This window comes from Rhinatrema bivittatum, chromosome 8 (genome assembly GCF_901001135.1).
Source record: "Rhinatrema bivittatum chromosome 8, aRhiBiv1.1, whole genome shotgun sequence".
Classification (NCBI taxonomy): Eukaryota; Metazoa; Chordata; class Amphibia; order Gymnophiona; family Rhinatrematidae; genus Rhinatrema; species Rhinatrema bivittatum.
In genome coordinates this window covers 250104284-250118681 of record NC_042622.1, presented here as the reverse complement: position 1 = coordinate 250118681, position 14398 = coordinate 250104284, and positions in this window count along the sequence as shown.

The following is a 14398-nucleotide window of genomic DNA, read 5'->3' as shown; positions in this document are numbered from 1 at the left end:
CCTTGGAGGGAATCCTCTAACGCCCTCCCCTCATCTTCCCCTCCCTTCCTCTATCTAACCCACCCACCCGGCCCTGTCTACACCCCCCCCCCCTTACCTTTCTCCGGGGATTTACGCCTCCCGGAGGGAGAAGTAAATCCCCGCGCGCCAGCGGGCCTCCTGCGCGCCGGGCCGCGACCTGGGGGCGGGTACGGAGGGCGCGGCCACGCCCCGGACCGCCCCGGGCCGTAGCCACGCCCCCATACCCGCCCCCAAAACGCTGTCGACACGCCCCCGAAATGCCGAGACGACCGGGCCCGCCCCCGACACGCCCCCGACACGCCCCCCTCGGAGAACCCCAGGACTTACATGAGTCCCGGGGCTCTGCGCGCGCCGGTAGGCCTATGTAAAAAAGGCTCACCGGTGCGCAGGGCCCTGCTCGCCTAAATCCGCCCGGTTTTGGGCGGATTTAGGCGAGCAGGGCTCTGAAAATCCGCCCCTTAGTGTTTGTTTAATCACAGTAGAGTTGGGAACAATTCTAAGTCAAGCTATTGGCTTAGGAACAGGGAAAGGCTCGACAGAAAAGCCATGTCTTGAGTTTCTTTTTAAAAGTTATGAGACAGGTTTCCTGCCTGAGGTCCGGTGGCATGGTGTTCCAGATGGAGGGACCTATTGTTGAGAATGCCCGGTCTCTGATGTTTGATTGTGCACCCGCTTTGATTGGAGGGACATGTAAGGATAAAGGTGACATGTAAGGATAAAGGTGAACCGGTAGATATAGTATATTTGGATTTTCAGAAGGTGTTTGACAAAGTTCCTCATGAGAGGCTTCTAGGAAAAGTAAAAAGTCATGGGATAGGTGGCGATGTCCTTTCATAGATTGCAAACTGGCTAAAAGACAGGAAACAGAGAGTAGGATTAAATGGACAATTTTCTCAATGGAAGGGAGTGGACAGTGGAGTGCCTCAGGGATCTGTATTGGGACCCTTACTTTTCAATATATTTATAAATGATCTGGAAAGAAATACGACGAGTGAGATAATCAAATTTGCAGATGACACAAAATTGTTCAGAGTAGTTAAATCACGAGCAGATTGTGATAAATTGCAGGAAGACCTTGTGAGACTGGAAAATTGGGCATCCAAATGGCAGATGAAATTTAATGTGGATAAGTGCAAGGTGATGCATATAGGGAAAAATAACCCATGCTATAATTATACAATGTTGGGTTCCATATTAGGTGCTACAACCCAAGAAAGAGATCTAGGTGTCATAGTGGATAACACATTGAAATCGTCAGTTCAGTGTGCTGCGGCAGTCAAAAAAGCAAACAGAATGTTGGGAATTATTAGAAAGGGAATGGTGAATAAAACGGAAAATGTCATAATGCCTCTGTATCGCTCCATGGTGAGACCGCACCTTGAATACTGTGTACAATTCTGGTCGCCGCATCTCAAAAAAGATATAATTGCGATGGAGAAGGTACAGAGAAGGGCTACCAAAATGATAAGGGGAATGGAACAACTTCCCTATGAGGAAAGACTAAAGAGGTTAGGACTTTTCAGCTTGGAGAAGAGACGACTGAGGGGGGATATGATAGAGGTGTTTAAAATCATGAGAGGTCTAGAACGGGTAGATGTGAATCGGTTATTTACTCTTTCGGATAGTAGAAAGACTAGGGGGCACTCCATGAAGTTAGCATGGGGCACATTTAAAACTAATTGGAGAAAGTTCTTTTTTACTCAACGCACAATTAAACTCTGGAATTTGTTGCCAGAGGATGTGGTTAGTGCAGTTAGTATAGCTGTGTTTAAAAAAGGATTGGATAAGTTCTTGGAGGAGAAGTCCATTACCTGCTATTAAATTCACCTAGAGAATAGCCACTGCCATTAGCAATGGTAACATGGAATAGACTTAGATTTGGGTACTTGCCAGGTTCTTGTGGCCTAGATTGGCCACTGTTGGAAGCAGGATGCTGGGCTTCATGGACCCTTGGTCTGACCCAGTATGGCATTTTCTTATGTTCTTATGTTCTTATGTTTTGTAAGCTTCCCTTAAGGGTCTGGTCGTAGAGTGAAGTTTGAGAGGGTGTAGCAGGTCCAGAGGGGTCTGATGGTGTATGCTTTTGTGAATAATTGTGAGTGATTTATGGAGAATCCTGAAGTTTACTGGGAGCCAATGAAGATCTTTTAGTATAGGAGAGATGTGCTCTCTCCGATTGGTGTTCATCAGGATTCTCGCAGCCGCGTTTTGAAGCAGCTGGAGGGGTTTTATTGTAATAGCAGGAAGACCTTGCAAGATGGAGTTGCAGTAGTCGACCTTGGAGAACAGGATGGCTTGGAGGACCGATCTGAAATTATTATGGAAAAGGAGCGGCTTGAGTTTTTTGAGTACTTGCTGCTTGTAGAAGCATTCCTTCGTAGTTTGGTTTATGAATTTCTTAAGACTCAGGTGGCTGTCTATTATGACTTCAAGGTCTCTTGCATGGGAGATTTGTGTGTTAGTGTGCAGCTGTTGATGAAATGGGCTGCCTTCTGGGGTGATGAGGAGGAGTTCTGTCTTGATAGTGTTAAGCACCAGGTTAAGGCTTGCGAGGTGGAGGTTGATTGTTTGCAAATGTGAATCCCACAGTTTGAAAGCAGAATCCAGTGAATTAGATATGGGAATTAAGATTTGAACATCGTCTGCATATATGTAAAACTTCAGTTTTAATTTTGAGAGTAAATGGCAGAGAGGGAGAAGGTAAATGTTGAACAGGGTGGGCGATAAAGAAGAGCCCTGGGGTACTCCAAATGGGGAGTTAGTGCGAAGGGATTCTTTGTTATTGATTTTAACCTTGTAGGCTCTGTTATTAAGAAAAGAGTCGAACCATCTGAGGGCGGGTCCTGCAATTCCTATGTCTGATAACCGGTTTATAAGGGTAGTATGATTTACGGTGTCGAAAGCCGCCGAGATATCGAGAAGTGCTAGGAGGAAGGACTTTCCTTTGCCAATGCCAATGTATACCTGATCTAGGAGCGACATGAGGAGAGTTTCTGTGTTGTGTTCTTTTCGGAATCCATATTGTGAAGGGTGTAGAATATTATGTTCCTCCAGGTAATTCGAAAGTTGATTTTTTATGATTTTTTCCATAATCTTGGCTACAAACGGCAGGTTTGATATAGGGCGGTAGTTGGGATCATCCGGGTCCAGGTTCGGTTTTTTGAGTATGGGTTTCAGGCTGGCCAATTTAAGAGTGTCCGGGAAGATTCCTTGTGAGAGGGAGCAGTTGATAATATCTGCTAGATGTTTAGAGAAAGATTCTGGTATGAGGATCAGCAGTTTGGAAGGTATTTGGTCTAGGGGGTGAGTGGAGGGTTTCATTCTTTTTATCATGTTTTCCACTTCTAATGCGTGCGTGGGATCGAAGGATTCCAAACCTACAACTAGGTTCGGGGGTTGGGGGGGATCCTAGGACGGCATATTAGGGCATATAGGTAATTTAGTCAGGGTATTGGAAATTTTGTTCTGGAAGAATACGGCCAACTCATTGGCTTTCAATTGAGCCAGGTCGTCAGGGATTGTAGGGGGAGCAGTTTTGGTGAGTTCCGATACATACGAGAAAAGAGCCTTCGCATCGAAGATCATGTCGTGGATACGGTGGGCGTAGAAATCTCTTTTTGTTCGCAGAGTTGCAGTTCTGTATTGGTGGAGAGCGGCTTTGTATAAGGTTAGAGAGTGAGGGTTGGGGTTCTTCCTCCATTCCTTTTCTTTCCGTCTCAAGCCTTGCTTTTGTGCTCGGAGGTCCTTTGAGAACCAAGGCTGCTTATTTTTTTGAGAGGGGTTTATATTTTTTTCTGACAGTGGGCATAATTTGTTGGCTATAGGTTCTGTAATGTTTTGCCAAGATAGGATGGCTGCATTGGGGTTTGACAGATCCAGGTTAGACAGTTCTTTGATCAGAGAGTTACCGAGGGCTTCAGATGGGCAGGGTTTCCTATAGTGCAGGGTGGTAAGCTGAGGGGGTGCAGCCGATCTTGTCGTCGATCTGAGGGTGGAGGAGATCATATAATGATCTGACCATGGGACCGGGAGGCAGAGAGGGGGTGAGAGTGAGGTAAGGCTGGTGTTTCTGAAGATAAGTATGGCCTGCTTTATGTGTGGGTTGGTTGATTAGTTGTTTGAAGCCCATGTCCGAGAGGGCGGATAAGAAAGCTTCACAGTTGGAAGATCGAGGCTTGGCGTCTATGTGTAGATTAAAGTCCCCAAGGATGATGGCTGGTGAATCCAGATTTAAGTATTTTGCTGTTATTTCCACAATAGGGGAGGCATCTAGTTCTAATAATCCAGATGGGGCGTATGTGAAGAGGACTTGGAGTGATTTGGATTTGAACAAGGCAACCTCTAGTTTTGGTATTGTATTGATTGGTTGTAGGGTGAGGTTAAGAGCTTTTTTTGCCGCCAGGAGGAGGCCTCCCCCTTTCTTCTTTTGTCTAGGGATGGAGAAGACATCACATATCTGGGTGGGGAGTTGATTTATCAGGACTGTGTCAGTTAGCTTCAGCCAGGTCTCTGTGATGGCACAGATATCTGGTTTGGTGTCAAGCAGGTGGTCGTGTAGAATGTGTGTTTTTTTGGTGATAGATTGGGCATTGCATAGTGTTAGAGTGAATAGGGCAAGCCCGAGGAGTTGAGTAAGAGGGGAGATCAAGACCGGCATGAGATTTCTGCGGGAAATGAGTTGGTATCGCAACAGAGGCTTCATCTTGAGGGAGGTGCTGTGATATAATATGGGAATTGAGTATCCTAGCATCCTGATAGGACTATCGTATTCGCTTGAACGGGATTTGCCAGAAGAAGTTATCCTATGGTCTGAGAGGATATGCGGGAATGTGGATATGGTCTTTTAAGGGGGTAGAATTGGTGAAGCGTAGCGGTGCTGTTCCATAATTGGATGATAGCTGGAGTGACTGGAAGACTGCTGGAGTGGCTGAACGAATGCTGGAAGACCGCTGGAGTGGCTGGAAGACCGCTAGAGTGGCTGGACAAATGCTGGAGTAGCTGGACGAATGCTGGAGTGGCTGGAAGACCGCTGGAGTGGCTGGACGAATGCTGGAGTGGCTGGACGAATGCTGGAGTGGCTGAGTGGATGCTAGATAGACTGGATGAATGTTAGAGATGGGCTGTTTTGGGAGAGCTTGAGTTCGGTGTAGAAGATTCCAGATGGTGTAGAGAGGGTGGTTGTAGCTTCTATGTTCGGGTGCACACGAAGGGGCGCCTGGAGGGAGTGCTGGGGTTTAAAGCCCCTGAGGAAACCTCCCTATTGGTGATCGTGCTTCCCTCTCTCCGATTGGTTATTCCTCGGGGAGAGGCGGAGCGTGAGATGACTGTGGACCTCCTCTTCTTCTGCCGCCGGGTGGGATGGGCTTCCCTTAGGTGTCCCCTACAGCCTAGCACCTGGAGGCCTTTGTCCCCCCTGGTCCCCCTCTCGCTACACCGCTGAAAACAAAGCAATTCATATACTTACTGGTGGCAAGCATTTTGATCACATAACACCTTTATTAAAATCACTTCACTGGTTACCAATTCAACATCACATTCAATACGCGATCCCGACACTAATCTATAAAATCACGACCAGTAAAGATACAGATTGGATTGGTGCTGCATTGCACTTGTATGTACCTCAAAGACCTCTTAGATCATCCTCTATATGTTCTGCACATTTGAGTGAAGTTCGTGAAAGAGCTGGCGCCAAATTGTGGAATACCATGGCTCCTCAACTATAGATGTCAAGAAATTTAAAAACTCTCATAAAAGATCTGAAAACTTGGCTATTTAAGTTAGCCTTTGATATCAAATAATGCCTTTGTCATGAGAATCTTTGATACCAAATAATGCCTCTGTCTTGCGAATCACAGTTACCTAAATTATTAATATGATGTTGGTTGATTGTAACTATGCTATACTGTGAATTTGTATGTCTTACTTACTTTGTATGATTTACTTTGTATGATTTTAACTTGTAAACCAACTCTGCCTGTAAATAAACATGCCTTGCTCTAACGGTTGCCATTGTGGTGGGCCGCCAACCTGGAGGAGATCTGCATGACGTCTCACATCACACACTGACACTAAAGGTATCCATATTAGAAACGCCATTGGTGGCAAATGTTTTTTGACCTCTTCAACCTTAGAAACATAGAAATATGACGGCAGACAAAGACCATATGGTCCATCTAGCCTGCCCATCTGTCCAATCAATTTAGCATTATATTTCTCAGCACTTCCTTAGAGATCCCCTATATTTATCCCATGCTTTCTTGAATTCAGATACTGTTTTTGTCTCTACAACTTCCACTGGGAGGCTGGTTTACACATCCACCATTATCTCTTTAAAGAAATATTTCTTTAGATTACTCCTGACTCTATCTCCTTTCAACCTTATTTCATGACCCCTTGTTCTAGAGCTTCCTTTCCATTGAAAAAGGCTCACCTCCTGTGCATGGAAACCTTTGAGATATTTGAATACCTCTGTCTCCCCTATCTTGCATTTCTTCTAGGGTATACATGTTTAGATCTTTAAGTCTATCTCCATATGTTTTAGAACAAAGATCACTGACCATTTTAGTAGCCATCCTCTAGACCACTCCAGCTCTTTATATCCTTTTGAATATCCTTGAATATGAATAGTTCATAATGAAAATTTGTCCCAGGGTGCAATTTAAAATTGCCAGCAATGGGTGTCTTGTTTTGAAAATACCTCTATAGATTTCATTGTATTTTCATGTTTAGAGAGAGAGCCTCTGTAAATTAAAATTTTACTTGAAAAATATAAAAATGCTATATAGCATGCTACATATCCCTCTCTCTCTCTGCTATTTTGCTCTTCCATCCCAATCAGAGCCTACCCTAACTTGGCTAGGATGCCATGAAGCCTGTATGTGTAGCTACCAGAGACTCCTCCCCCATTGACCCTTTTATCCTTCCCCTTGCCTATCCAGCCCTGACTGTGTAACCCCTCACAATCTTCCAGCTAATTGGCATGGACTACACTTTCCTGTGGTCTCTCTGAGCATTACATGCCTCATTGACCTGCTGTCTCCCGGCTGAGTGTCAAGGGCTTCATTGCCTTGTCATCTCATTTCTCTGCTTCCTCCTGTGGATGTCGTAGGTCAGTCTTTTCTTCAGATCTTTAATTGGATGTCATATTCTCCTAGATGTCACAATCTGGTCTCAGCATAGAGAAGGCAGGTATTAATTTGCAAAAATAAAACAATCCCTGAAATTGCAGGTTTGTTCAGTCATGTTTTTATCGCTCTGTTAACTGGCAGATGGACACTGAATGGAAATAGCTTCTTGTACAATCTGATGGAAAGACTGGAGTGTTTCCAGCACCTGCTGGTGCAATTTTAGAACAAACTTTTTGATTCAGAAGTAATGTGACCGTCAGTTTTCAGAGTATTTCTGAGATTGGTCTCGCTATGAAACAGGAATTAAAAATCCAGACTGATTGCTTTGTTCTTTTTAAGCACCTGGAGTCAGATGGTCTCTCAGTGGTTCCCAAATCTGTCCTCGGGACCCCAGGCCAGTCTGATTTTCAGGAGATCTGCACACTGAATATGAATGAGATAGATTTGCATGCACTGATATATGCAAATACATCTCACATGTATTCATTGGGGGATATCATATTCTAAAAACCAGCCTAGTTAGGTGGCAGATTAGGAACCAGTGAATTAGAAACCACACAGAACATGATCAAGTGGTACCCAAGTGTCAGGGGTGCATGCTCTTATGGTTAAGTATTAACCATTAACAAGGGAGCTTTCATGCTCTTTGATAACATCACAGTTCCCTGGAAATAAAAAGAAATTATGGTAAAACAATGTTGACCATATACTGAGTTTTTAAACTATCGACACGTAGTCCCTTAATGAAATTAACCAAAGGAGTAGGTTAGTGGTTGGAGCAATGGGTTAAGAACTGGGAAGCCAGGATTCAAATCCCTCTTTCTTTGGACTTTGAGCAAGTCGCTTTATCTCCCACTGCTTCCAGTTCCTACTTAAATTGTAAAATCTTTTAGACAGAGACTTATCAAACCTGAATATTCATTACTGTTTTATGGTGCTGCATATCTCTAATACCGCTATACCAGTGAGGAGCCCGATATTCAAAATGGCACCCAGCTGTCTAAGCAGAGCCAATAAATATCCAGCTAAATTCAGCGGGTGCCCCTTAACCAGCTACGTTTTTAGCTGGACAAATCAGGGGCAAGGAATGGGTGGATCAGGGAGGATATTCAGAGTTAGCCGGCTGATGTATTCGGCCAACTCTGGTCGAGCCAAAGGGCTGCCTTAAAGTTATCCAGTTATACATAACCAGTTAAATTTAGATAGCCGGGCATATTCAGCGCTGAATATACAGCACTAGTTATGTATAACCGGCTAACTAGCAGATCCGCGCAGCAGCTCAATACGGCTGAGCCATTAATACAGCCATTGCTGTGACCGGATGCGCTTTTATTGACTGTGGTATTTTGAAATCCATGGTTTTATAGCAATAAGAGATACATTGTATCAGCCATCTAGATAACGTTTGCTTCTTGTCTGCTGAACCTTTTTTCACTGTGTCATAAGATATGAAACATGAGTTCATTTCCTGAGTGAGTTGTGTCCAAGTAGAACAAAATGGCCCTTCTGCAGTCCAGGGTATGTAATATCTGGCATTGGAAAGAACGCTGGTAGTATTATTTCTTGATTTAGATGGAAGAAACATTGGGTGAGTTCTGAGGAGTACTTTGTTTCTGAATATCTGTGTATAGGGTGTATAGATTACTAAAGCTTGTAATTCACTTACTCTTTTGGCTGATGCAGTTGCTATTATAAACAAAGTTTTCCACGTGAGGAACTTCATTTCCAAAGAAGCAATTGGCTCGTTTAATGGTTTCATTAGTTGTGTCAACACAGTGTTTAGATGCCATTGAGGTGCTGGTTCCTTTAGTGGAGGTTTAAGGTTATAGAGATCTTTTATGAACCTAGCTACTAATGGTTGTTAAGAAATAGACTTTCTATTAACAGTGTTGTGATACTCCACTATTGCACTTAAATATACTCTTATGGAATTTGTCTTAAGTTCAGAGTCCATGAAGTAAGGCAAATATTGAAGTATTATAGATGTTGAACATGCAGAGGGTCACAGCTGGTGCAAGAGTATTTGGTGCCCTAGGAGAACCTTTCGTCATGCACACCCCTTTTCCAACTTACCTATTGGTAGCAGCTCCAGCGGAGTACTCCTTCCTACTGGTGGTGCTCCAGCACAGCACTTCATTCTTTGGTGGTATTGGCTCTGGACGAGCACCCCTCTGGATTTTGCCACCCCCAAATTTTTGGCGCTCTAGGCAACTGCCTAGTTTGTCTAATTCAAGCACCGGCCCTGTGGAGGGATGCTCTCCTTGATGTGTGCACCAGTTAGTAAACCTTTTCCATTTGAAATTATAGGATTTCCTTGTGGATGGCTTCCTGGATGCTAGCAGAATCTCATTTACTCTTTCTGGCAAATGAAATTTCTTGATTTTGCTGCCTTCAATATCCATGCTGTCAATGTTAAAGTCTGGAGATCAGGATGCAGGACTGTTCCTTTGTATTGAGTTACCAAGTTCAGAATTGCTGGTAATTTTATAGGCACCTCCTCCACAAGCCTGATTAATCACAGGAACTCTTTCCCCTGTCCTGTCTCAATTTTAGAATGTTTTTTTCCATTATTTATTTTTATTTATTTTAAAAGATTTATATTCTACACTCTACAGTGGTAAATATTCAGCCACTGAGCAGCTAGTTAAGTTAGTCGGATACACATATCTGGCTAACTTATCTGGGATATTCAGTGGTGCAGGTACGTCGCTGAATATACCCAGATAAATTAGAGTTAGCTGGATATGTGATATCCAGCTAACGTTAGACCTGCCCTATGATGTGTCTAGAGTTAGCCGGTTAAGTTAACTCCGCTCCTCCTGGAATGCCTACCTCCTGCCCTAGGAATGCCCCCGACTTACCCAGCTAAATTCTAGTTGGATAATTCATTATCTGGATAAAATTTAGCCGCATAAGCCTTTTAAATATGCAGCTAAGACATTTAGATGGAGAACTTTCCTGTTATGGCTTTTGAATATGAACCCCTACAATGTTCGAGGCAGGTTACAGGAAAAACATTCAAAAAATAATGACAAACACATGAAAAAAACAAAATGTCGTACTTTTATATTAGTGCTTGTAAACATTGCCTGACTAATCAGAGGACTGTAAAAATTCCTTAAAGGCCTCTTGAAAGAAGTGAGTTTAAGTGCTCTGGAAGTGCATTCTAGAGCAGAGGCCCCGCGACTGAGAAGGCCCTCTCTCTAGTTTCTGCCAAGGGATCAAGCTTTACAGATGGAATTTCTAGTAAGCTGAGATTAGCTGAGCACAATGCTTTGAGGGTTGATAAATTTGCAATTGCATTTATCCAGGGGTCACCAGGGTTGTTTAACAGCTTGTAGATCAAAAAGGAAACTTTATATTTTATCCACCAGTAAACTGGGAGCCAGTGGAGCTAGTAAAGTAAGGGAGTAATATGATCGCGTGGACTGATGCCAGTTAGAACATGGGTGGCAGAATTCTGGACAATTTGTAATGCCCAAATAGAATTGCCAGGTAAACCAATAAACCAATAAACAAAAAACTGCAATATCTAATAAGGGAAAGATTAATGACTGTAAAACAGTAGGAAATGGACTTGGTTCCAGTAATGTCTTTACTCTACGCAGCATATGTAATTTGAAGAAGGTCAACTTTACTACTGTTCTAACATGGTCTCGCATCAATAAAGAAGGATCACCAAGGTTACAGACACAGGATTTTATAGCTGGAGAGTGGCCATCAAACAACAAAGATGAAGGGAAGACTGGATATTATAAGAAACTCAGTTTTATTAACATTGAGAGACAATTTATTATGTAGCATCCAACATTTGATTGATGATAAAGAGAGAGAAATGAAATGGAATGTCTTTCCAAGAAGACTTCATGGGAATGAAAAACTGTATATCATCGGCATATACTGAGAGTTGCAAGATAAATGTTTCATAAGGTAGCTGAAAGCATTGACCCTTGTGGAACACCAATTGTTACTGAGCACCATTTTGAGGTAGAGTTGCCAATTCTAATTTGTTGGGACTGGTTTGTCAAGCAAGATTAGTGGAATCGGTGGAAAAACATATACCATTTCTTTGTTCCATGGAATCAGAAAGGCATCTTTTGCTATTGCATCTTTTTGAACAATACTGTGGTAGTTTGTGATTGAGCGGAGCTGTGAATAGGTCTAGTCCTGGTGTGCTTCAAGTCGTGAAAAAGTTGTGCAGCATGAGATTGTTGAAAGACCATTTATGCGGTTGTACTTGATGGCTTAATCTGTTGGCTATTATGTTGTTCTTCTCTGGCAGATAGATTACTGAGATCTGTATTTTTCTTTTTGTTGCCCAGTTCCATATAGCTATAGATTCTTTGCAGAGTGATAGAGTGATATAAATACACTTTTTGTTTATATAAAACATGTCTATTTGATTGTCTGTTTGTATCTGTAACATTTTATTTCTCATCTAAGGCTCAAACACCTTTGGAGCATTAAAACTTGCTCTTAGTTCCAGAAGAATGATATGAAGCATGGATTCTTCTTGCGACCATTCTCCTTGTGTACAGATGATATTATTGAGATGTGCTCCCCATCCCTGAAGTGATGCATGTGTCATCAGTACTGTCTGTATAGGTGGTGGGTGAAAATGTTGACCACATAGCACATTTCTCTTGATTGTCCATCATGTGAGTGAATCCTTCACTTCTTTGTTTAGATGGATTTTGTAACATAACTGCTGAATGAATTGGGTCCAATTGCTGTTTAGATGCTATTGCACCTGTTTCATTTTTAGTCATGCTACTGGTGTTACATATATTTTTAACTAATGACCACAACAAAATCCAAGATCTGCAGGCCCTAGTTGTGGAGGTGGACTTGGACATTGTTGCCATTACAGAGACATGGTTCACAGAGTCTCATGACTGGGATATGGCCATCCTAGGCTATAACTTGTTAAGGAAGGTCAGAGAGGACACAAAAGGGGAGGAGTAGCACTTTATGTCAAAAATAATATCAATGTAACCGAAATGCAAGAGACATGGGGAAGGGAGGAAGCATTATAGGCTCTCCTAAAACAAGACAATGGTTCTTCCCTTTACAGGCCTCCAATCCAAAATTAAGACCAAGATATGGTGAAAGACATCCCAAAAGTAAGAAAGAAGGGAGACGTGTGGATTGTTGGAGATTTTAATCTGCCAGATGTGGATTGGAGTATGCCTTCTACAGAATCTGCAAGAAGTAGAGAATAGTTGATGCTCTTCAAGGGGCTTTGCTCAAACAAATGGTAGTGGGACCTATGATGGAGGGTGTGATACTCAACCTAGTGCTCACTAATTGGGATAATGTCTCTAATGTCCAGACAGGTGCCCACCTGAGCACCAGTGATCATCAGATGGAATGGTTTGATATCGGAAATAAGATATAGAGAAGTCACACGAAGACCCACATTCTGAATTTCAAAAATATGGACTTTGACAAAATAAGGATGTACCTGTAAGAAGAACTAGAAGTCTGGTAGAAAACAATGGGCCAAATTAAAAGGAGCTATTACAAAGGCAACAAATTAGAAAAGTAAACAAATGTACAAGGAAAAAGAAACCGATTTCGATCTTAAAGGAGTTGGCTGAAAAAATAAAGGCAAAAAGAACAGTGTTCAGGAAGTATTGTATAAAGGATCCCAAAAAGAGGAACACCAGGAAGAATACCTGATGAAACTGAGGGAGGCAAAGAAAGAAATCAGGAAAGCAAAAGGTCAAGCGGAAGAAAAGATTGCCAAACAAGTAAAGAGAGGTGACAAAATATTTTTCAGATATATCAGAGAAAGAAGGAAGACCTGAAGTGGTATAGTGAAATTGAAATGTGACAAGAAGCAAGATGTAGAGAAAGATGAAGAAATGGAAGAAATATTAAATACATACTTCAGTTCTGTGTTCACTAAAGAAGATCCTGGAGAAGGACCATTGCTGGATAACAAGACCATAGATGGGAATAGGGTAGATACAACTCCTTTTACAGAAAAGAATGTATGGAAAGAGCTAGGAAAATTGAAAGTGGACAAGGACATGGGGTCAGATGAGGTACATTCCAAGATACTATGGGAGCTCAGAGATGTCCTGGCGGGTCCACTGAAAGACGTGTTGAATAGATCCCTGGAAACAAGTATGGTGCCGCAAGACTGGAGAAGGGTGGTTGTGGTCCCACTTCACAAGAGTGGTAGCAAAGAGGAGGCTGGAAACTACAGGCTGGTTAGCCTCACCTCAGTGGTGGGAAAATTAATGGAGACTCTGCTGAAAGAAAGAATAGGGAACTATCTACAATCCAGTAAGTTGCTCAAACCAAGGCAACAGAGATTCACCAGGGGAAAGATCTGTCAGACAAATCTAATTGATTTTTTTGATTGGGTAACTAAATAATTGGATCAAGAAAGAGCATTTGATGTGATTTATTTGGATTTCAGCAAAGCTTTTGATATGGTCCCGCATAGGAGGCTTGTGAATAAAAAAAAAAAAGCTTGGGAGTCGGTGCCAAGGTGGTGGTTGACTGATGGGAGTCAATAGATAATGGTAAATGGAACCTACTCTGAAGAGAAAATGGTGTTAACTGGAGTGCCACAAGAATTGGTATTGGGACTGGCTCTATTCAATATCTTTGTCAGTAATATTGTTGCATTTGGCAATCCGTGGGCTTCCCCTGCGAATTGCCACTCTTATACCTCGGGCCGGGCCTCGCTCATTTTCCCCAACGCCACCAAGCTCCTCACTATGTAGCACTGTAGGATGCTGTGTCTCGATGAGGCAGGATGCTGCCAATGTTCTTTGCAGCAGGACGCCAACAACACTCACCCAGGCTTCTCCTAGGTGCGCATGCGCCTGACGTCATGTCATTTAAAGGGCTTGCAGCGGTAAAGGCCCAGCAGCGCTCCTTGACATCTTCACATCCTTAGGCCTGTAAAAGGCCCTCCTGTTCTCCTCCTCTTTGCCTCGGCAACAGGTCTACCTACTATTCAGAAGTGTGAGTTGCTCCAGCATTCTTCAGTTCCAGCATCCTTGTCTTCAGTTCTTCAAATATCTTCATCTCCTTTTTACCCACCTATTCTCTTCATCCTCCTGCCCTCCCTAACTGTCCCTCCTTCTCTTTGGATGGATACTCGGTATTGACCTCTGCCTGTTCCTGGATACTCTTGACCACTGCCTGCCAGTGACCTTTGCCTGTTCCTGGATACTCCTGACTGCCGCCTGTCACTGACTACTGCCTGTGACCAGATTCGCCTGAAC